General features: G+C 38.0%; 1 protein-coding gene across 13 annotated transcripts in view; it reads right to left on the bottom strand.

The window, feature by feature from the left end:
- Positions 1 to 23,748, bottom strand: part of mical3a (microtubule associated monooxygenase, calponin and LIM domain containing 3a) — a 138,730-nt gene extending 114,982 nt beyond the window's left edge. For 11 of the 13 annotated variants that reach the window (XM_041794726.1, XM_041794721.1, XM_041794729.1 and 8 more), the window contains exon 1: positions 23,599 to 23,748. The gene's annotated coding sequence lies outside the window, so the exon portion shown is untranslated. Of the gene's footprint in view, positions 1 to 2,772; positions 2,852 to 12,454; positions 12,520 to 23,598 lie in introns of those variants that run through there. The other 2 variants (XM_041794723.1, XM_041794724.1) reach the window with 2 other exon arrangements.
- Positions 23,749 to 25,565: the final 1,817 nt, after the last annotated feature.

Below are 25,565 nucleotides of genomic sequence, written 5' to 3'. Positions count from 1 at the left end.
GATAAAACCCATTGAGATCGAGATCTCTTTTACAAGGGTGACCTGGCCAATAGGTCAGCAGCACATGTCATAATAAATATGACATTATCCTGCTTTTGCTTTTTTTTGCACATTGTTTTTGCCATTTTGGTACTTTTTTTGCCCATCTTGCCCATTTAAGCTGCCCTTTTCTAATAAATGCAACTTGTTCCCCACTTTGCCACTCTTTGCTGATTTTTGCCAATTTTTCCCACCTTTTTGCTGAATCTTGCCCATGTTAGTCACTTTTCATGCATTATTTGCGACCTTTTTGCTGCTTTTTGAATGTTTTTGCTGCCCATTAGTAATTTCTTTTGTCACTTCTCACCCATTTTTGCCACTTTCTGCACTTTTGGAAACTTTCCCCATTTTTCCATTTTTGCCACTTTTTATGCCTTTTAGCCCCTTTTCACCAATTTTTGCCACTATTTGACCATTTAACCACCTTGATTTTATTTTTATTGCCACCTTTCACCATTTAGATCACAGGTGTCAAATTCAAGGCCTCAGGGTCAAATCCGGCCCCTGGAACAGTTAAATCCGGCCCGCAAGATGATCTTGTATTTCTGTTCTAACTGGCCCATCAGTCTGAGGTCTGCAGATTTCCTCAAGTATAAAAATGTGAACTTATTCTTGATGATTTAAGATATCCTTGTTAAGTCACAAAATCTGAAAAAGGAGTAAAAAATTTCGATACAAAGTCAGGAATTTTAGGAAAGAAATTAATTGTTTTAATTTCACATTTTCAATTTTGCATCTCACAATTAGGACTCAAACTTAGGATTTTGACTTTTTATTTCATACTTTGAGCATTTCCACTCATAATTTTGACTTCTCATATAACATCTTAAACTTTAGGATTCATAATTCTAATTTTTAAGTGATATTTTGACCTTTTCAACCAATTATTTTGTATTTTATCTCATATTTTCAACTCCAAACTTTGATGTCATAATCCCATAGTTTGACCTTTAAGACTTACAATTGAAGATTTTGAATCATATTTTGACTTTTAATTTCATGATTTTGACTTCCTTTCTAATATATTTGCCATTAAAAACATTATTTTTCAATTTCAATATCATGTTTTGACCTTTTTGAACTAATTAATGTACTATTCTTGGATTGTGAGCCTTTAAACTTATCTTTTTAACTTTTTAAATGTCAAAATTGTTTATCGTCAGTGTCAAGTTTATTTTTTTATATATATATATTTTTTGTATTTTATTACCGGTGAAACAAGGTTGACAGTTTATGGTTAAAAAGGTAAACCTGTTAGGCCCTTGGGTTTGTCCTGAATCCAGAATCCGGCCTTTGCTGTGATTGAGTTTGACACCCCTGATTTAGATTGTGGCTCTTGCAAATGTAGGATGTTTTTCAACAATTTGGCTCTTTGGTTGAGCAAGGTTGAGTAACACTGGTATAGAGTTACTGACTGACCACTTTCTTCCATGGTTAAAAAAAAAAGAAGAACCGTGCCTTCTGTAGCAAAATGATCTTCATGTATGACAATCCACCATCTCATGCTGAAAAGAATCCCTCTGTGTCATTGGCTGCTATGGGCATAAAAGGAGAGAAACTCATGGTGTGGCCCCCATCCTCCCCTGACCTCAACCCGATTGAGAACCTTTGAAGCATCCTCAAGCTAAAGATCTATGAGGGTGGGAGGCAGTTCACATCAAAACTGCAGCTCTGGGAGGATATTCTGACATCTTGCAAAGAAATTCAAGCTTAAAGTCTCCAAAAACTCACAAGTTCAATGGATGCAAGAATAGTGAAGGTGATATCAAAGAAGGGCTCCTATGTTAACATGGAACTTGGCCTGTTAAGATGTTTTTGATTGAAATAGCTTTGATTTCTGTAAATATGACCTCCTTATGCTGTAGATTAAAAAAATGACCATTTTCAGTTCTTTACAACCTTTAAAATGTTTTAAAACTCTGTTGTGCAGAATAATGTAGAACATTGCATTCTGAGTTTTATTTTTTTTCAAATAATAGTTATTATTGGAAGGTTTGTTCAATAAAATCTGAATTATGCTCTCACGGTTGATGACTTGAAAATTACACTGACTCTCATTTGCATGACTATTTAGGAAAATCAGAGGAAAGTATAATTTGCATAATAATTTGAAATGTGGTGTAATTGCAATTGCAATCGCAACATCAGGCCGTGCAGTTACAATCCTTTGCATAAATTCTAGGTTTGCAGGGCACTAAGGATTCCCAGCAGGGCTTGAGGTGCCACAACCCCAGGACCAGAGATGGGGGGCAGAGTCAAGCTCCACACGTGTCCCTTGACAGTATCTCTTTGGCCCGGGCCTTTCCATCCCTGGTAAAATGCCCGGAAACGGCCGGTGGTCCTAGTTAGTAGTTGTTCAAACACTCACGGATGTATCACCCAAATTCATGTGGACCCGGATGTCTACTCTGCATTATTCTCCTATCATATTGCACCAACAGCAGTGCCACATGTAAAATGATTACATGATCAACATTATCAGATGAGACCAAAGAAACCAATGTCAGTCCTGTAAATCCTTGATGGGACATGCAGCAATGACACACAGCCAGCACAAGCCCTAATCCTGTCATATCCACACTTGCTTTCTCTAATCTCAGCGCATGGGCGCGGCAGGCGCTTCAGATGGTAAACAAGTCCCAGGATGTGTAAGGGACTGAAAAATGAGGGAATCAGCAAAATGAGTTACTAACAGACGTCTGCATAAAAAAAGCTATTTAATATGAACTCTACCTCCACCTGCAGAGGCCTTGTCCTTTCTCCTGGGCTCAAACATCCTCAGGTTTAGATTTATCTCAGCCTCTCTGGGAGCTGCTGGTAGAGAGCAATTATTAGATTACGTTCTCAATGAATTGACTCAGAATAAAGACCAGAATGCACAAGCAGATACTAGGGAACCGCAATATCATCAGCATGATGTATTGGCAGGAAAAAAAAATTAAAAATCATCATCAGAAACAGCAATTATGAACATTGCTGCTATTTTACAGCCAGTATACACTCGGTAGGTTGCATGCATGTACCATAGTGCTGCAATTTATTAGATGAAGTTCTACATTTTAAGTGTTTGACACTTTAAAAGACTGCACTTTAGGATGCACAGATGCATCGGTTTAACACTCTGCAGGTCACAACTGCCCAAAAATACAAAAATGAAGTCTAGATCAGAAACATGAATATCTAACAGAAGCACGAGAACATGCAAGTGTCTTTCCTCCAACCGCTCTGTAGTTCAGTATATTAAGGACAAGAGGAAGGTTGTTGTGCCTGCGCTGTGAGGCTGCAGAATGATCCGACAGTAACCGAACACCCACACAGTCATGGAGCACAGCGATAGCTTTCCAGAGCATAGCATGAAAACAGATTCCTCCTAAATTACACTTTAATCCCTGTCACATATAAAAATATTCACAATGTGGAAACCTCATTAATTGTTTGACAGGTGCAGCGCAGAGGGGGTGACTGGGAAGGATGGAAAGCAGACAGACGATAAAACATGAAGAGGGTAATTTATCACATCAGAGATGTAAAAAAAAACAAAGGAGAGCACACCTTTACCTTCAAGACAGCATTCCTGCCTTTGGTAGCTCTCTACTGGCAGTCTTTCCTTTAACTTTATTTATTAAATATCCAGACTGACACTGGTTCACCAGCTGATACTAATTATCACCTCCCAGCTCCCACAGCCAATCGCAGCTCTTTCTCTCAACACAGCGGTGTATTAAAATAAATGTACTTCTCACTAATCCTTGCTTGCAGTAATGTTGATGCACCACACTGCTGCTGGCAAAGCTTTACCTCCTCCACCCCAGCCATCTCCTTTACAGCATAAAGCTTGTTGCGCCCATTCAGATTCATGCTACTATGATTACTTACCTTTGAAATAATTTCCTTGTTTTCAATACAAATTTTCATAAAGGTATCTATCCACATAGGGTTTCTAGCTTCACACTCTCTGGAAGAGAGCATCTTTTGAGCAGAGCATTTTCAGTGAAGAAAAAATGTATTTCAATTTTGTAATAAAACGGTTTAATGCATGATGAGTGTTCTTGACTGATTAAAGGTAGGGATGGGACTGATCCTATCCAATACTGGTATCGGGTCCGATATGGACGTAATTAATACATCAGATATCTGACTGACGGCGCCGATCCAAGTGACCGATCCAAATCCATCCTACAGTTTGCGGTAGACCATGAACGCACAACAGTCTAAAACGAGACAGTCTGTGTGTAACTGAGCTAGTATTAGTTAGGATGTTCTTAGCGGTATAATTACCTAATAGATTAAATGTAAATCTATATTAAGAATAGTCAAAACTAGTCTAAAGATGAGAGAACACAAAGAAGAGTGGGTGTGACGTTAGTCTGATATACTCTCTACAGCGTGGCTAGCACTGAAAGCTAGAGCCACTCGCCTTCGTTCCTCTCTGCAGATTAATATCGTGCTTTGATATTTGACCTCTTTTCACTTCTGGTGAGTAGTCATACGTGAGCTTAACCCTCGACAGCCAACACACCCCTTCATTTCCATTTACTACTTACTGTTGCACCGCGCTACTATGTGCTAACACATTAGCCACCGCAGGCCTTCTCATTGTTTAAATCCAGCGGTGAAGGATCAGAGAGGAAGGCTGTCGCCATTAACTGAAGCTACAGCGGTCTCTAGTGGCGGGAGGGTTCATTAAAGACAGTATAGACAGAGATTTCAAGCCTGTGTTCTTAAAAAATGATAGGTAATTAGTTTAACCGACTGTTAAAGTAGTAGTTTAACCTACTTGAGTTATGCTATTTAGGGTAAGCATCGTTGTTTATAACTTACACTCAGTTGTTGCTTTTTGGATATTGTTGATATTTATTTTTTAGAAGTAGTTCAAATAAATTTCTTTGGAATACACTTAAATTCAATTCATTTTTGTTTTTGTTTTTTTGTGCTTTTTAATAAGAGGGGCTGGGTGGTTTACTACAGCCTCATGTAACCTCACACATTATACCAGCAACTATAATAATTGTTAAAAAAATATATATATATAGTATATTATATATATATATATATACATATATATATATATATTACATATATAATATATATAATATATACACATATATATACATATACATACATATATACATAAACACACATATATACACATATATACACACATATATATATATACACATTTATATATACATACATATATATACATACATATATATATACATATACATATACATACATATATATACATATATACATATACATACATATATATACATATATACATATACATACATATATATATACATATACATATACTATATATATATATATATATATATATATAGTATATATACATATACATATACTATATATATATATATATATATATATATATATATATATCACATATATATATTGGAATCAGTACTGGTATCGGCACATATTTATCGGAATCTGACTGGAACTGAAAAAAGTGGATTCGTGCATCCCTAATTGTAGGGTATGATCTAGAATGATTAATTGTTTGAATTTGTTGAAAAATACATAAGATGACAATCTTAATAATAATTGCATTTTAAATCGCAATATTGAGGGAAAAAATTGCAATTACATTATTTTTGAGAGTTGTTCAGCCCTACTGGTCACAGTTGTCAAGGCGACCAAGGCTTGACCAAAGGTCTCTTCCTGGTTTCTCCTGTAATTATTCATTTTAATGCAAAAGACTGTGTACATAGCTTTGACATTATTTCAACTAAATGTAAAAATAAGCACTGCTGACATTTTAAACACAAGGAGCTCATCAGGTTTGGTTTGCTCCTGTTTGACAAAGAGACCAAAACAAACCGCTGAGATCTTTGCATGCCAGTCAACTTTAAACCTGCACCAAGAACAACAACACAGAGGGAGGAGGACGACCACCAGCTGATGTTTATCTTTGTCTCTTTGGTTATGTACAGGTTAAACAAAGACCATGTTTGTGTGTAAATAAAGCACATGCACTCCTGAAAATTTCTCGAAAATCTATTTACTATTGAAAAGTACTGTAAGAGATGTAACACCCTTATAGCAGTTGGAAGTTAGAAGCCCTTCCTAAACCTTAACTATGACTGTTGACCTTTGTGGGAGCTGTAAACACAAGCCACACTATTTTCTCACCCATTTTCAGCCAATAAGACTGTTTTTTCAGTTTGGCAAATATTTCCTGCGAGTGCAGGCCATTAGGAGGATCACACTGCTTCACATGCTTCAGTGAGATTTACAGGCTGATACACTGAGGAGTGGTAAGTGTAGTCATTTCTGTCAGCCCTCAGATAGATAAGATGTCCAGCCTCAATCTGATGGAAAAAAAACCATCAGAGAGCTCAGAGCCTGTGTAGGTTCGTCCACCCTCTCCTCGTGGGCCTGTATCTCCATCAAACCTGCCACAGAAGAATTCGTCTCTTGTCCAGACAGTCAGATAACGAGGCCCCACGGCTCCTCCACACACAGGCAGAGAGGCGAGCGTGAAATATGATGTGGTCTCTGGAGAGATGAACGGTTTACAGGAGTGAAAGGGCTCGACTTCACAGCAAGGTGAACGGTTTCAGGCTGAGCAGCTGCTGAAGCCTGATACCTGAACAGGACACGTTGTTACGGTGGTCCGAGTATAGAGAGATGTGTATAAAGACCTTGACAGTTACATTCAGCTCTGAATCCAGCAGGTGACACTACCCTGATACCTGCTAACACCCGTGGGCTCACTCACCTATTAGAGCACAGAGACGAGGATTAGTATCACACAAATACCAGAGTTCAAGGGGAGAGGTATTTGCTAAGGCTGGCAACACACTGGACAGTTTACAGCTATGAAATGATTGTAAATGTGGAAGACCAAAAATATAAGGCCAGTTTCAAACACATTTGCATCTTAAAACTGTCCAATTGAGATCTTTGTAAGCTTTGTAAATGATTCTGTGCAGCATGTTGAAACTATCAGGAGCAGGATGCACCATGAGGGTCAGATGTTGTCAGATGCACTGTCCTCTGGTTTATTAAGTCATCTTTAATGATTAAAAAGTTTAAATGCTGGGAAATTTATGCCAAGCATGTGCATTTTTAAATCTTTGTTGGGGAGAGAAGAAAAAAAACAGCCTCTGCACAAACGATCCAAAGTGTCTCATTCCAAAACAGCGTTTCCGACTAGGGATGCACACATGCATCAGTTAAATATTGGTATTGGCTGATATCTGCCCTGATATAAACATTTGCAACAAACTCCACATAAATAGCCAAACAGGCTCCTATGTATTTTGCTCTGAGGAGAGACTTCCATCTATCCACTCTGCCATAAAGCCCAGATCAGTGGAGGGCTGCAGTGATGTTTGTCCTTCTGGAACTCTGTCCCGTCTCCACACCGGATATCTGGAGCTCAGTCAGAGTGATCATCAGGTTCTTGGTCACCTCTCTTAAGTAACGCATTCACTGTGCAATTTCAACCCAACTCTACTGCAGTCATGGCAGAATGTCTGAACAAATGAATCACTTAGACGCAGGACCACCGCGCACACAACCTGGGTGTTCACACTGTGAGTGAAGTCGGGATGGACTGTGAAAGAAATCTGCGGAGTTTCCTTTTTTAAAAAGTCTCACACATTGAGGATGAAGTGTTTGTAGTTATATCCTCTCACTCTCCAATCTGTCTCTATCCCACACACACAAACAGCATCACCATCCGTGTCAGCTGCAGGTGTGCGGGTAGGAATATTTCCTGCTCATTCATTTCCTTTATAATAGCAGGGATGGGGGGGGGCAGCTGGTTGGTCTGTGATCAGGTCGTTGCCAGCTGTCATATCCCCATGTCTACAGCACCAACCCAAATGAAAGTCATTGCGACTTCTAGTTGAGTCATGTGACTTGAAATTCACGGCTGAATCAGATGACATTCCCACAGTGTATGCCCAGCTTTACAAAGGCTCTTCTCCCCCGATTGCTCAGTGTGGCCTGGCTACCAGCTTTCTTTTGGAAGTGTCCTGGTTGTCCCTAACTTCTTCCATTGGAGAATCATGGAGGCCACTGTGCTTTTGGGAACCTTCAGTGCAACAGAATATTTTTGTAGCCTTACTCAGAACTGTGCCTGTCAACAATCCAGTCTCTGAGCTCTGCAGGCAGTTCCTTTGACCTCATGGCTTGGCTTTTGCTCTGATATCATTGTCAGCTGTGAGGCCCTCTATAGAGAGGTGTGTCCCTTTCCAGATCATGTCCCATCAATTTAATTTACCCCAGGTTGATGCCAATTAAGGTGTAGAAAAACCTCAGCAAAGATCAGAGAAATGGGAGGAATCTGTACCTAATTACAAGCATTTTTGTAAAGGCTTTTAATACTTTTGTCAATGTGATATTTCAGGGTTTTTGTTTTTTTAAGAAATTTGCAAAAATTTCTAAAATTCTGTTTTTACTTTGTCATGATGGGGTACTGATGAATCAGAATAAAAATGTTTTTTTTTTTTTCTGTTGTAGCATCAGGCTGCAGCATGAGTCTGAATACTCTCTGAATGCACTGTATTTCTGATAAAAGTTCCACGCAGGGCAAACATAGATTTTAAACATCTATAATCACTGTTAATCATCTTACTTTGATCACAGGAGTGACACAAAATGGGATAAGGATTACATTTTGATTGATATTGATATTCAAGGGACTTAATTTCAGCCCCAAAAAGGTCCCAACTCTGAAGGTAGTAGTTTCTAAAAGTCACTGAGCTTCCTGTGATACATTTTCTAGTACTGGTATGGATTTTTCAAGTTACCTAAAGCCTGGTTTGTCAGGTTCTGGACACAAACAGTGATTGGCTGTAAGAACTCTGGAGCCCATAAAGAGAAGTAGCATGTGCTAAAAGGCCCTGGGTCTTTAGGTGGGAATGCAGCTTTTGTTTACAGGCTCACTTTGTTTGCTGTTTGTTGCTGGGCAGATAATTGTTAGAGCAAACAATCAGCAGAAACAGAAATACTCAAGAAGAGCCGGTGGAAAATGAGCTTTTCACTACCGTCATTTCCCATTATGTCATCACACCACAAGGCAGTAAAAATATTGATTACTGGATTTAAATTGGTGAGAGATTAAAGTTTGCAGCCTGTGTAATGGGACGTGACCAACAGTGTGATACAGTGATGTTCCTTTAACCATTAACCCACATCATTATGATAAATTGTTCCCAGGAATTTCATTGGGAATGACGTGACTTCATGTAAACTGTGTAATAAGTCACCTAGCATGGCGGCGTGTTAGCTTTAACAGCATGGTTTACAGCCACACCAGAAAAACAACAACATTTGAAACAACAACTTCACCTGAAGCCTCTGTACTTCCAGACATTACTGAGTGGTTCAGGACAATCCATGCCATGTATCACACACAGAGAGAAAAGTAGGGTTGTGCAGCTCTGTTTTAGTGTACAAGGGTCAGCAGCAACGTAAACAGTCTCAGTGTGCTGGCCTCAGGAATGCATTTGTCACACTGGCCTACTTCTGACCTGGGAGGGAGAAGAAACAGCCAAGAGGTAAGCATTTAATCCGGAGCTCTGAGAAACTGGACTGGAGCCATACGAACTTGTAGTAACTTCAACCAGTGGATTTACAGTTTGTCGTCCAAATCAGATTTCCCTTGGGCCACATTTCTAAATTAAGACATTAAAAGGTAGGCAAGTATGAGAACGCAGACGTTAACCAATTCATAACCATCTTTATATTTTTATTACTGGACATAAAACCTTCAGGATCTAAGATCATGAGTTCATAGCTCCCTGCATCCAGTTTACCTTGACCAGAAAAATTATCATTATTGGTTGTTTGCAGTCATGTGATCCCAATGACGTGTGGAAGCCAGACTGCAGGAACTGAGGAACACTGGCTGGAAATCAACGGGATTGGAGGAAGTTACAGTAGTTTGTTGGAGCTCTTATTGGACCTGCAAGCTGTGGTATAGAACAGTTTCCGTTCCTCCATTTTTATATTTATTTGAAACAAAATTAAAGCAGAACTGGTGCATGTGGGGTCGTTTGGGAACCAGGAAACAGTCTCATATTACTGAGCTAATCAAAACAATCCAGATCTCAAAAGAGACGGATTTCCCCCTGCAACTAGCAAGTTTAGACAGATATCGCCTGTGGAAACACAAACTAGATCAGAGTTTACTGTGACAAACTGTACTGAACTACAGTGCACCAGTTGGTGGGAACAGACCATATATGTGCGCTGTCTGACCCTGTTCTTCCAGACTTTAGACCAGCGATCATGAACTGGTGGCCTGAGGGCCACATCAGGCCCCAAGAAAATTATTAGGAGGACAAAATATGCTGTGGAATTTAGGGTATCTCTTCCATACAGCTATCAAAGTAACCCCAAAACAATTAAGACTAGGAGCTGACCAACCCTGTGGTTTTATTTTCACACATTTAACAAATGCCCTTTATTCAACACAATCTGATTGGCTAGATGTCACATGATAACCAGCTAATCAACACTTAAGTCTGAGTAGCACTGACACAGTAAGCATATGGCATCACTTCCTGTTTTCCTGCTTCTGTGTTGCTTTGTGCCGTTTAGCTAGATTGTTTTCTTTCAATTTTTTAGATCATGCAATCTTACTTTTGCCACATTAAGTGCATTTTGTACATTATATTGAATGTGTATCAGTTCAAATATCAAATATCGGGCTCACAAAGTACTAATAATGGGTATCCGCCCTGAAAGACCAAGACTGGTCAACCCATGCAACAGTTTTATCTGGAACAGCTTTTTGTTTGATGGATTTTTCAGAACTCTGCTTGTCCACCATGATTAGCCAACATTCACACAGAAGTGTGAGCGACAACTCTTAAAAAACTTTGCACTGGGGAGTCTAGAAGCTTAGTCTGGGCCCACCATGCAATGAAGTTGTTGTCCTGTTAAGGCCTGGGTGAAAAAGCCTGTGGCTCCTTTCCCTCATATCATCCCCCACTCTCTCTTCCCAATTTCCGATTCTATCTCATCAGTCTGTTCTTGATTAGAGCTGCAGTTTTCCTGACAACTTTCTGCTTCAGGCTTTCTGAAAACACCATTTTTCCAGCCTAAAAATCTCAACAAAATACCTGTTTTCCTTTACCTGTTCTCCAATCATGAGTGCATATTTGAGTTAAACCAACTGATGGACAACATAACAGAAATATGTAGCTGACATATCTAAACTTATAAGGACTGATCTCAGTGTTAAAGGCTTAAAATTGCAGACATCTTGGATAAAAATGAAAATATTTAAACAATATTAATATATAAATACACTAGTCAAAAAAGGTTTCAGTTTAGTGTATTGAAATGTGTCAAATACCACTTTGATACCATATTTTTGCAGCAGAGATTTTCTGCTCTACACATTATGATTACATTCAAAGGTCTTTTCATTAGAATAGTTTACAAAAATCCTACTTTTGCTGTTCATGTATATGATTTTCTTACTCAGAATGAGAATAACATTTAAAATATATCATTCCTTTCAGTAAAGCAATTGATATCAAATTTGTTACATGAGCCAAATCACATTCTATACTTTTTTTCTAAATTTTCATACCTAGTTTGATTCATCTAATATTGTGCTGGTTATAACTGATATAATTATAGAATGATGTACTGCTTGTATTTGCTAAACAATACATAGGATGAGGAACCTAAAAATAATCGCATATTGAATAGCAACTGCAATATTTGGGGGGAAAAAAATTGCAAATAGATTATTTTTGCAAATCGTTCAGCACCTACCATCAAGATTCAGAGATTAGCAAATAAAGATAATTCTCAGGTGGTTATGGCATTTTTATGAAGATGCAAACTAAAGTTTGTCTCTCTTCCATACATGTATAAATCAGAGGAGGTGTGTATTTCTCCAAAGCTTGCAGTAATTTGCTTGCAAGTTTGGGTCATTAAAACAAGAAATTCAAATTACTCAATGATAACTCAATCATTTTCTTCTTTTTCCTTGTATCAAAACATTTTTACTAGTAACATAACCAAGTTTAAAACTCTGGTTTTGGTCAAAAGTACCAAAATATTAGCAATTAGTGTTTTCCTAACAATACAATGTATATTATTCTGTTGCAGGGATAGGGAGACTAAATTGAGGACCTGGTGTTGAAAAGGAAAATGGTGTCACAACCTCTAAAAGATTAATGGTGTACATGGCAATTATCCTGTTTTTCTTACAGTAAGTGCTTCCTGCAGAACATTCATCAGGCAGTTAGCAATGTGCCGTTAGCATCGAGTTACAAACATCTTTCCTTTTAAGGACTAAACTTGATAGAGAATGCATGTCGGTGTGACATCAGCAATGGCTGGCGAGCCTCTGCTGAGTCAACAGTCATAAACCTCCGAGCATCACCTGACCTGACTGATTGGAAACATTTATCACCTCATGACGCAGCTGGAGGACTTCCTTGCTCCTGTCCTTTTATCTCACTGTGGTGGACCAGGACTCTGTAGAGTGGGGGGTCAGAGGTAGACAGGAAGCCCATCAGTGAGAGGTCAGAGTGACACTGGATCACTTTCTATACTTCCTCCAGTTAATGCAGCTGATGGTACATACTGTTAAACCCTAACTTCACATCTGTAACGTCACTTTAATGATGGACAGTCTCAGTTGGGAGCCAGTTTGCTCTTTTTATCAAGACTTCAGAGTCAACCACTGCTGTTGGTGCAGCTTCAACTTTAGATTCTAACACACTGTTTTTAGAAAGATAAATAATTTTTAAACACATTCATTCCTTTCCAAATGATGCTTTTGTTTCAGACTTGGTAAGAAGCCATGTAATAAGTGGGATAATAGGATAATAATATATTATCAGATTGCCTCACTGTACATCAGTGTTACTCAACCCTGCTCAACCAGAGCACCAAACTGTTGAAAAATACATTTGCAAGAGCCACAATCTAAGTGGTGAAAAGTGGCAAAAATGGGTTGAAGTGGCAATAAAAATAAGTTAAAGGTGGTAAAATGGTCACAAAGTAGCAAAAATGGGTGAAAAGGGGCAAAAAAAGTGGCAAAAAATGGGGAGGAAAAAGTGCAGAAAGTAGCAAAAATGGGTGAGAAGTGACAAAAGAAATTACTTACAGGTGGCAAAAAATGTTCAAAAAGTGGCAAATAATGCCTGAAAAGTGACTAAAATGGTCAAAAATCAGCAAAGTGAAAAAGTGGGGGAAAGGTTGCATTTAATGGCAAAGGGCAGCTTAAATGGGCAAAAAGTGGCAGTACCAAAAATGGCAAAAAAAAAAAAAAGTGCCAAAAAATGCAAAAGCAGGATAAAAGTCTCAAAAATGGGCAAAATGCAGGTAAAATTGATTAATAGAATGCTCTGGATAGAATGCTCTATGACGTTGGTCTTAGGGATGGGCAATATGGACAAAGAAATTTATCACACTATTTTGCTGTATTTATTATGGTAACATATAAATCACGATAAGAAATAGCACCATTCAACACAATCTTTTTGGCTAGGTAAAATGTATCAAATTGGCTGCTTAACTATGCCAGCTTCATATCAATATAGACATATATATCTCTTTTTTGGGTTGGTAAAAATATCGATTAATCGATGCATTGCAATACCCCCCCCCCAATTCAATATCGATTCAGCAAATCCTCTGAATTGATTCACCTCCTGGCCAGTGGGGGCCGCTGTGCATGTGATTCGCGTTGTATGGACAGAGGCCGCACTCGACCAAAAAACAATCAACCATAACTATGTTTTGTGAGGTTTATCACAATTTCCAAGAGGAAAGAAATATTATTTGAGTTTACATGCACTTTACTTTTTCACTGTTTGTACAGAATGGGCATGTTTTTTACTTTTGTACTCCATATGCATAAAGAAGTTATTATTGTGCAAATTTTTCATTTTCAGATGTTTTATTGCTCAAAAATGTGAGGTGACTTACCAAATATGTTCACATGGGCATGCAAATAATTATTAACAAATTGTCAACAGGTTGTTTGTGTATTTCTACTTCTTACTGAACCGACATTGAAGCATTTAAGTCAATATCGAATTGAATCGATATCGAATGGAATCGATATCAAATCGAATTGCAACCTAAAGAATCGAAATTGAATCGAATTGTGAGGTTCTTAACAATACCCAGCCCTAATATCTTTATTTATATAAATATATAAATAGATATCTATTCATGTAGGGATACTTTAGTAAAAAAACTATGTTGCTTCTACATTAAAGAGATTCAAAGAGAAATTTAGTTGAAAATAGTACAAAAAATGTTCCAACTTGGCACATTATTAAAAATGTCAGTAAACTATAAGTATTTACATCACTATTTTACCTCATGTGGCCCATCCTGGATATGTCCAGTTTGCCTCCATCTCTAGTGTTTAAATCCAAAATACAGTCTGATATCCTCCTTTAAGTCCGGAGGTTCCTTCGGTGGAGCAGAGCTGCCAGGCTCCACCATGTTTGTTTTTACTGAGCTAAGTAACTTACTGCAAGTCCATGCTGAAACTCTTGTTGTTAAATTAAAAAGAATAAAAATAAGTACATTTTATAAATTATTTTTAACTAAGTTTGATTAAGTCCATCATGTATAATAACACTGGATCTTATAATGTGGTAGTAGTAGTTATAATTACATTTTCAGATATAGTGCATACAGTGTGGTGCTTTAATATTTATCTGTCCCTCCACCATACACTTCTGTCTGTCTGCTGTCTGTGAGGTGTGTACTAAAGACACCTGTGCACCAGAACCCACAGCGCTGATAAAAATAAACATGCATCATGTTATCTGTCATATCATGTACATTCTATGTTGTTGTAAATGTTATATTATCCTAACCTTATAGAAAATCTACATGAGATGCGAGTTTATTACTAATATCTTTCTAAATATTAGACTAAGTGCTCCGTTATATCCTCATATAAACTGTGGGGCAGTGCATAATTTGCGCGGCTGTAAAACGGGGAATAGAGGATCGTAAAATAAAGCCCACTGCACAAATTCTTGGTTTAATTTATTTAATTCTTTATTAATTTATATACAGGTAGTTTCTTTTCGTGTAATTAATGCACATCAACCTATGCAACTGGTTCAATAAAAGACAGTATTCAGTTCGTGTGGATTTGACTCAAAACTGAATCTGTTTGTATTCCTTCTTCACGGACAAATATATCGAGATACATATCGAATATCGCTGAAATATATTGAGATATACAAGGCTTAACAAATTTATTAGACCACCTGTCATATTTGTCTCAAAGACCATCCAGCATTCATTTTCAGTGAGCTCTCCACGTTTTACCAGTTTGAACAGGAATGAGGAATTTCAAACTGAATCCACCCAAATTTGAGCCAGCTCACTGGGCTTCTCTGAGAAGTCAGAAATGAATCAAGCATAACATCCAACCACTAAAACTCATTTTTCTGTTCAGGAATGCAAGTAAATAACTATAATTTGACATTTTAATAAAGAAACAATAATGTGCTTTACTATTTTTTCAGTTTTTTGTAAATCAGTAAATTTGAAAATTCATGGATAACAATAATAATCATATCTTAGCATTAAAAATATCATTTGAGTTAAAGAGCTTCTACATATTGGTGTATTAACCATTGCAGAAACATAAAAAATGATTTTGACACTTGAAAGTTTGCATAATATGAACAAAATTTCTGCAGTAAACTGGTACTTTGACACATTTCAAATTAAACAAATATTGCACATTCTGCGATTCGTGAATTGCAGCAGTCCATATTGCGATTTAATCTAATTTGCAATTAATTGCCCAGCCCTACTAAGGAATCATATATATATATATATATATATATATATATATATATATATATATATATAATGTGACTCCTTTTCAAGGAGTACTTCATCAGTCAAGACTGAGCCAATCATTCTGCTACCAAGCATCAAAAAGGACTAACTCTGAGACTTTTCACCACCAGTTCTTTCAAAAATAGATAACCTGGGTTGACAGAGGTTATCAGAAGACATCTGAAAATGTTCAACATTGTTCTAATATGTTCTCTCAATTCAGTTTAGACCAGTCTGTGAAGGTATACCTGCCCACTCAGGCACATAAACATCCTGTAGAGAGGGATTTCTCATCATTTCTCTATATTGTTTGTTTATGTTTGAGCTTTATGGGAATAAAATCAGTCATGCGTCGCATGCTGCTTTGCTTATGCAGATTTTTCACTCTGTAGAGAATTTCAACATCTGCAGGAGTTTGTGAACACAAAAAATCAGAATTAAAGACTGATGAGAATAATAATGCATTATGTTAACACTCAAGGAGATCCATAAAGTGGATTATGAGAGGGCTGGTTTATGCCACTAGTTATTCCAATCAGTGTCCATTGTACCGATCATGTATTCCTGATCGGTGTAAATCTGTTCCTTACTGCACATGTCTTTCTCTCTCTACACCTAAGCATGTCTGAAGTAGGGCTAAACCATTTGCAAAAATAATCTAATTGTCTAATATTGCAATTTAACATGCCATTCTTATAAGGTTCCTTATCTTCTGTATTTTTCAACAAATCCAAGCAATAAGTCGTTCTATATTGTAACCTATATTCAGTCAGGAACACTCTCATCAGATATTTAACTATTTTGTTGCAAAATGGATATGCAGTTTTTCTTGGCAGAGAAGGCTCTGCTTACAAGATGCTCCCTGGGTTAGTCAGCAGCATGTTTTGTTTTTCCAGGAAGTGCATAGCTAGAATCCCCCAAAATGATAGATACATTTATGACAATGTGTATTGAAAACAATGAAATTATTTCAGAAGCAATTAATCCATAGTAGCATGAATCTGAATATGAAGGTGCAACAAGCTTTAAGCTAAAAAGGCGGTGGCTGGGGTGGAGGAGGTGAAGCTGGCTATCAGCTGATCGCAGCTGGGGTATGACTTTCATAAACTAATGCTAAGCTTCATCAATTTGACAACTAATAAATTCCACTTATATTGCAAATTTGATGTCATTTGCTTTATTGAAGGGAATTATCATTTTTATGTCATTCATTTTGATTAAGCAAAACAATCATAAAACACAAAAAGGAGGATTTTGTAAACCACTAAATAAGTCTGACACTTCGATGGTTGCATAATGTGCAAAAAATCTCTGCAGCTGCAAAAAATAGGGTTTATTACACTGGTATTTTGACACATTTCAAGTTTAAGAACTATTGCAACTTGTGTGATTTGTAAATTGCAGCAGGCCATATTGCAGTTTAATGTATTTTGCAATTAATTGCCCAGCCTTAGTTTGAAAGTTGTCCTGCAGACCTTCACTCCCCTTATGTTTATCGACATAGGATAAGTAGTAGGATAAGTTTGCACTGCTTTACATTTAATTTGGGAGGACAAAAAAGGATGCCTTGCAGTAAATAATGTAGGTTTACTTTACCAGTAACAGAGCATGCCATTGGCTGCTGCCACTGTCCACTTTTTTAATGAGTTAAAAATGAGATAAACTTCCTACAAGTTAGAGCAAATTTTTCCTGTTTTACACCACGTCCTAACAGCATGCAAGAGTGCACAGCATGGCACCCTCGCAACCACGCTGCATCATGCTGTTTCACTTCCAGGCTGTTGGGATGCTGTGAGCAGAATGAGTGGAATCATGAGGATTTTTTGTCCACACTGCCTGGAGCTGCATGCTGTTTGCTCTCTAAGGAAAGAACCCCTCTTTCTGCAGGATTAGACCATCTGTACAACTCTGTGAATCTAAATCCCTTTTTCTTATTTCATGCTTGATGCATGTGCGCACGTCTTAATCAGATCAGTCTATTCAGCATCCATGTAAACAGTCAATTTGGACTCCTTAATCTGACTGATTTTAATGGGATTGGAGAAGCACTCCACATGTAAACATAGCTATTGCTTCAGTAGATGCTGCACACCTGATGTTGCTTATACTTATCTGACCCTCTCCTCTCCAAGAAGCCAGACTGCAGACTTCTCAAGATCCTTCTTGTGCTGAGTCAGCGTCAAAACAAACATCCTCCTCCTACTCTGCTCCACATCCTGATCTCTTGGTACAATAACACAGAGTTATGATAACACTGCAGCTTAGCAGAGGTAGCACGGCCCGTTTCACATCTGCAGGCCGTAAAAGACTCTGTGACCTCAGAGAAGACATCCAAACTCTGACAGAGACTCTGCTGCAGCCGAAAAACGGAGCTGTACGATCGAAGACAAAAGGTCAATATCACTGATCAATAGAACAACTGCTCCATCACCCCACTGAGACAGAATAAGAGTCTTTGTTGGGGCAGACGCCTTGTCAGGTCAGGACCTCGCCGCTCCATTTAACCACACTGACTCTTGTTGGTCTGTGATGTATGATGGTCCAATCTGGGTCGGCTGCAGAAATGATGTATTGTTATTGTTACAGAGGTCAGAGAGCAGAGAGTAAAAGACCGAAAACAGAAGGACCAGATTGAATCAGGCATTAACGCTAATCACTGGGCACAAATCAAGCTACATCTTTCAACTCTAAGGACAGCGGCATCATCTCTTTACTTTGACTCCTTTGTCTTACTGTTCTCTCTCTTTAAGAGATTTAAAAGCTGCTAAAACCACACAAGATTTCTTTTTATGAACAAACCAGAGAGGAGGACGCTGTAAAGGTCACACTGTTTCTTCAAGCGGAAAAGTTGCTGCATTGCCTGTGCGGATACAGACATGGCTCCACAGAAAACACTCGGAGTAATAATGTGCTGCTAACCACTGTGCACACATCTAAAAATACTAAATCATACTAAAGGTGATGGAGAAGGTGGTAAATCTTGTCTAAAAAAAGCAGTATTTTAAGCAAGAGTAGGGCTAGGCAATGAATTAAATTTTTAAGATATATTCATAAATGTTAAAACAAAATACAAGGTAAGATAATACTGTTTATATCAATGTAATTTGTTTATTCCTCAAATTAAATGCCAGGCCTAATATTCAGTTAAAAGATTGTTTAGATCAGGGCTGTCAAACTCAAGGCCTGGGGGCCAAAACCGGCCCTTGGCATAGTAACACCCGGCCCATCAGATCATATCTTTTTTTATTATAACTGGCCCACTTTGAGGGGTTGCAGATTACTTTCAATTAAAAATGTAAACTTAACCTTGATTTAAAATGTTTTTAAGTCATAAAAATGAGAAAAAAGTTAAAATAATTAGATAAAAGTCAGGAATGTGGTAAAATTCATTTATGTTTTCATTTCATATTCTTGATTTTGCATCTCACAGTTATGACGCAAAGTTATGGTTGTGACTTTTTATTACATGTTGACCTTTTCAATTCACAATTTGGACTTTTCATCTTATTTTTGACCTTCTAGATCCTCAATTTTAAATTCTTAAGTAATATTCTGACCTTTAAAAATCATGATTATGATTTTTTTCTAATGTTTTGACCTTTTCAGCTCCTTATATTGACTTTTATTTCATAATTTAACCTTTCAGATCCTAAATTTTAAATTTTAAGTAGTATTTTGACCTTTAAAACTTAAAATTTAAATGTTTTTCTCATGCTTTGATGTTTTAAACCAATGATTATGAATTTTAAGTCATATTTCTGACTGTTAAGAATCATGATTTCAACTTATATTACTATATTTTTCTTTTAAAAAATATTATTTTGAATTTAAATGCCATGTTTTTTTAATCTCAGATTTTGAGCCTTTAAACTTATTATTTTGACCTTTTTCAATCTCAAAATCCTTTATCATCAGTGATAAGGCTTTTACCCCCCATAATTCATTGCTGGTGAAAATGAGGTTGACAGTTTATGGTTAAATGTCGACCCTGCTCGGCCCTCAGGTTGGACCTAAAATCAGAATTCAGCCCCTGGTTTAGATAAAGAAAAAATATATTGTAATATAATTATTGACCACAAGATAATCTACTTAAAATGCTAAGTCTACATGGAGACAAGTGTACAAATATTGGCATAAAAGATCCCTGAATTTTAAAAAGCATGTAATGGAGCTGAGCGGTCCATCACTGTGCAGCTCAGATGTCGTCACGCTTCGCTTCCACTTACGTTTGTGACTGATATCTCTATATAGGTACACATGATGCCTCCTAGAGTCTGACGCAGGGAATTGCGCTTTTTTACACATGGCTAGAAAGCTGACAGAAACTACCTGTAGCCACAAGAAGAGGATAATATGTCAATTTTTCATCATTCCTTGGCTCGAAATATGTGTTTTGGGGATAAAACAGGACTATTACTGCACTGCAGGAAGTGAGGAAGTTAGCCTGTCCGGAAAGCAGCAGGCAGTAGGGCTGGGCAATTGATCAAAAATTAGACTAAATCGCAATATGGCCTGCCGCAGTTTTCAAATTGCAGAAAGTGCAATTTTTTTTTACCTGAAATTTGAGTCAAAATAGCAGTTTTAAACTTTTTTTTTTGCAGCAGAGATGTTATGCATGACATATCATGCAAACATTCAAGTGCCATTTTTTTAGAATAGGCTATAAAAATATCCTACCTTCATTTTTGTACTGTTCTCTTATTAAATATGAGAATGATAAAACCCCTTCAATGCAACAATTATATCCAATTTGCAATATGAGTCCAAATCTTCAGAGTTAGATATTTTAAAATAATTTTTCAGCCCTTCTTTAATAAAAGAGTTAAGGAATAATCGCATCGGAGAAAAAAATTGCAATTAGATTATTATTCAAAATTGTTCAGCCATAGCATATAGTGAAAAATATCTTGTTAAGCAGATATGAAAGGCAATAAGAGGTCAGCTCTAACTTCATAACCTGATTTTATCAAATCATGCCAGCTAACTTTTCACTCAAAGTAGAAATACTGTACATTTCAAACTGCTGAGATTATGACAGCCCCTCATTCAGACTGATAAATCATGCTAAATTTCAAATCAAAAGGGATTACTCAGACTGAGTTTGATATCAATAAATAAATGCATGACTCATTGTAGCCTGTAAGCTAGTTAGCAGTTTGTTTTGCATGCAACCTGCCATACTATCCCTCTGAAATCCAACATAAAAGTTCAATCTTTGAAGGCATTTATGGCACAAGATATTACAGAAGGGAGGAGTTAAGTAGGAATGTCAGATATCACAGAGACTTTCATAGGAATGAATGGACTCCAGTGGACTCCCCTCCATAACCGTACATAGGTCAGTGGGGCCGAACGCTGGAACCAGACCCGGCTGCAGAAGCAAATTAGAGGGGGGCAGTACATTTTTCAACCTAAATTTTATTGCTTCAGGCTGAACAGTGGCATTGTGGCCACTTCTACAGCGCTGAGAAATCATTTTTCTCTCACTAAAAAGGGGAAGTCCATCCCAAAATCTAAAAAAACAAACAAAAAACAGTAGTTTAATGCTATGTGTCGATTTATTCAACTCAAAAGTCAAGCATTCAAGTCAAGAAGAACAGCAACGGGGGCTGCAGCGTGCAGAGAGCAGCTCCATACAGCTTTACTTCTGTTAGAAACATAAGCACTGATGTCAAACTGAACACTGGAGTAAACGTTCATGCTAGGAGGGTTAGCTACAGCAGCTAGAGAGCACAAGGAGCAGCGCCAAGCAGCATAACTCATCCACATGGAAGAAACGTGAGTGTCGACGTCAACAACAACACCATAGAACATTACAGCTGCGAGGAACAGCAACAGGTCAGCACAGGCTTTTTTTTTTCCCCAGAGAAAAGGCGTGGAGGAAAGCTCTGCATGAGTGATCTTGGGGGCTTTGCTGTGCCAGGGTCACAAGGCTGCAATGGCCCGTTGCTGCTCCTCGCAGCTGTAATGTTACCGTGAACCTCAGTGGTGGTGTTGTTGTTGACGTCGTCACTCACGTTTCTTCTATGTGGATGAGTTACGCTGCTTGGCGCTGCTCCTTGTGTTCCCTAGCTGCCGTAGCTAACCCTCCTAGCGTGAATGTTTACTCCAGTGTGGCTGTTGACTTCGGTGCTTATGTTTCCGATAGAAGTGAAGCTGTATGGCGCTGCTTCCTGCTCGCTCCCGTCCGCATCGTCACTTGTTCTCGGTACTTTTGTATTTTTTTGGAAATGATTCTGGATATCCATGTTGAGATCACTGCGCACTAGCACGGTGAATGCCATGAACGTATGACTCAGTATGACTCAGTGACCTGCCCCCCTCTATTTGTAATTGGCTAGCACGTTGCCTTCGTTCATTGGTTGGATTGGTTGAATTGTAGAATCGACAAATGGAGATAGGAAAAATAGAAGATGGCTACTCCGAAAAAAAACAAAAAACAAAACCCAAATATGGACAGCTTCCCTGGAAGGGCACGGCTGACTTCGTGGGCGGGCACGGCCCCCCAATGCCCGCCCATGCCACCGGGTCTGGCTGGAACACTTTCTGCACAGTGACGTCAAGTTCCCTCTGCACCTTTAGCCAATCAGTGGACTACAGTGTGTCTTGCAGCACCCTTTAGGGTCAGATGGGTACACTTGGTACCCCAACAGAATGGTGCCATAAAAGTGGGATGGTCTGGATCAAATATTTTGGTTGTTTTGGTGGTGGGAGATATGAATAATGATAGGCTGCTTGGTGGAAACGCAACATATGAGAATAAAAAAAGCAAGGAAATGTCAACCTCTGAAAATATTTCCCATACTGTTGTAAATTTAAGACAGCATGTAGGAGTTTGTTTCAATTTCTTGATGAGTTTAAATCAATAATTGCCCAACATTAGGTGTCAATGACTTCTGTTTCTCCTGCTGTCTCAAACAGGTGACAATATTGTTGGATTTTTACTCGAATCATATCATTTATAATTCTAGTTTTATGACAACCATTTGTTTCCTTTAATAGAGGAGTATTAATACATAGTGTACACTGCCATTTAGTAAAAAAAATTAAAATTAAAAAAAAAAAAGAGTCTTGAGTTTGAGTTAATATTGCCCAGCCCTACAATTTACCAATAAATAACGGGGACTGATTTGAAACCTTCATTCCTATTTTAAGTCCAATCAGGTGTATTTTACCCTGAGGTTTTTGCAAGTTTAGTCATTAATGTGTTTTAACCGAAAACATATGTTGTCAAATGATTCAAGCTTCATGAAAAACATATTTCAAGCTGTTACATGGAAAAGCTGCTGGTATCATGTGCTCCATTCAACTGAAACACAACATACAGTACAACCACGGATTTGCCACAACAGCAAAGGCAAACGTGCAATAGAAAAAAGGGTTTCTACACTGTTACAGATAGGGATTTATCAATAGAATTGATTAGGGGTGAATATATCCACATTCCACAGGCTGTCCCTCCTGCTCTGTGTCTGACTGCTTCGCTGAATTTAAAGCGAGCCTGGCTGATAAACACTGATGCACCCTGACATGTGCTGAGCAGATAAAAATGACTGATTTATCCCCGTTATTAAAGCCCGTCGTTAAATCGTTAGCCTCTCTATTAAAGCCAGCGGACCGTGACATTCCCAAACGTGTGCAGAGGTGCAGTCAGTCCGTGGATCCAAGGGTAACGTTAAAAAAATGCTCCGTGTTTATCAAGCGATCGGGACAGACGTCCATTCTTACCGTTTTATCGGCGTGTCTTTATAATCCAATCACATAATCCGTGAATGAATCCATGTCCGTGAGTAAATCCAGATCCCAAGGTAAAATCCACAGTTTTGTTCTATTATTTAAGAGCGGCAATGCTTGTTAAGGCCAGAGCAGGGAGCCACACCGCGGAGGAGAAGGCGCAACTTGAAACTGACAGAGAGGGATCGGTCGAGACCATTCCGACAAGGAGAAGGGGGGGAAGGGAAGTCTATTAATAACAACACGATACTGAAAAATCACAAGCGAGTACATTTCATAAAAATCCCTCTAAAATACAATCACGCAGGAATATACAGAGATTTAACGTGAAAAAAAGTATCTCATTTTAGAGTGTGTCATCCTATCCCTTTTGAATGTAACGTTAGAACCCCCCGCTGCCCCTTGGAGTCAGCCTGCGTGTTTTAACTCAGTTTAATCCGATTGGTCTCTTCCAACGTGACGCAGCAGAACTGCTGCCTTCACATGGTGTCAGAAACATGAGCACTGCTTTGCACAACAGCAGAAAGCGGGCGGGATTTTTCCCAATAGCAACGTTAAACAAGCCATGTAAAAGTCTTACTTGCTCAGGAACATTTATCAATACAGTGCCTGTAATTTTCATGCCTAAAACAAATTAATTTAGCTTGAAGGAAAAACATTTGGTTATGTTAATGGCAAAACCTGGTGGCATTAAAGAGTGCATAGCAGTTTGCCATACTGAGGAACTCTACCTAGAATATGCCTCTGATGGGAACTCAGTTTTTCTTTACCCTTGAATTGCTTGTGAATTACAACGGCGAATATAACAAACTTAGACATACATATGCATAGAGATTCCAATTTTTTGTTAATATGGCATAATCACATTATTCATTGTGTGTACCATAATTTTTGCACACATACTTTTGTCACTCCTGTCTTTGCAATAATCAAAACAGCAAGGTTAAAATATCTTTATTAAGTTAATTTAATGTTTTTAATTCACAATAGTTTGTATGCATTTTGTTGCAGGTGGGTGAAGTCATGTTGAGCAAAATTGGCTTTTTTTTTCTAATCAAATGTTTACAAATGTAAGATCGTTTTCTGAGTCCTGCCTAAGAAACTAATTATAACAATGAAAATTCCCAATAGGACATTAACAACATATCTGATGTTGAAACTGAGGCATTTTACCAAGCCATGAAAAATATTAGCTCATACTGAGTCTGATGACAGCAACTCATCAAAAAAGTAGGGGCAGGGAAACAAAAGGCTAGAAAAGTAAGTGGTACTAATAAAAAAAACCAGCAGAAAGAGCAGTTTGAAACTAATTAGGTTCATTTGCATTACATCAGTAACATGACTGGGTATAAAAGGCGCCTTTTAGAGAGGCAGAGTCTCTCAGAAGTAAAGATGGGCAGATGTTCACCAATCAGCGAAACACTGGATCTAAAAATTGTACAAATATTTCCCCAATGTAAAATTGCAAAGACTGGGAATATCCCACCATCTACAGTTGATAATATCATCAAAGATTCAGAGAATCGAGAGAAATGTAAAGTTGCAGTTATAACTACAGCATGCTCTAATGCCTTTGTTGCTAATTAGCTCAATCAGTGTAATGCAGTTAGCAGGGTTAAGTCTTGTATTAGGTCTGGTGACATTCCTCACAACTATCTTGTTGTGTCTGTCTGCTGCATCTTTTCCACTGCATGGACGATGAAAACTATCATCCACATTGAATCCTAAAACCCATTTGTTTATTTTCCAACAAAGCACAGACGAGGATTGAGCCGTGGCTTCAGATGGGCTGAAGTTTGCCTTAGTGGAAAACCACTCCAGATTACAACTTGGGAAAATTATAACTTTCAAACAATCGCTTTCAAACGGCACGACATCTCATGGAAAAGAGAGTCTTTGGCTGCTTCCCACAGACAGAAATATGCATTGCTGATACATTGCTTTGTTCAGTCTCGATCACA

Source organism: Cheilinus undulatus, linkage group 9 (assembly GCF_018320785.1).
Source record: "Cheilinus undulatus linkage group 9, ASM1832078v1, whole genome shotgun sequence".
In the NCBI taxonomy this organism is placed as follows: domain Eukaryota; kingdom Metazoa; phylum Chordata; class Actinopteri; order Labriformes; family Labridae; genus Cheilinus; species Cheilinus undulatus.
Note: the sequence above shows the minus strand (reverse complement) of the source record. Positions and strands in the feature narration are given on the sequence as shown.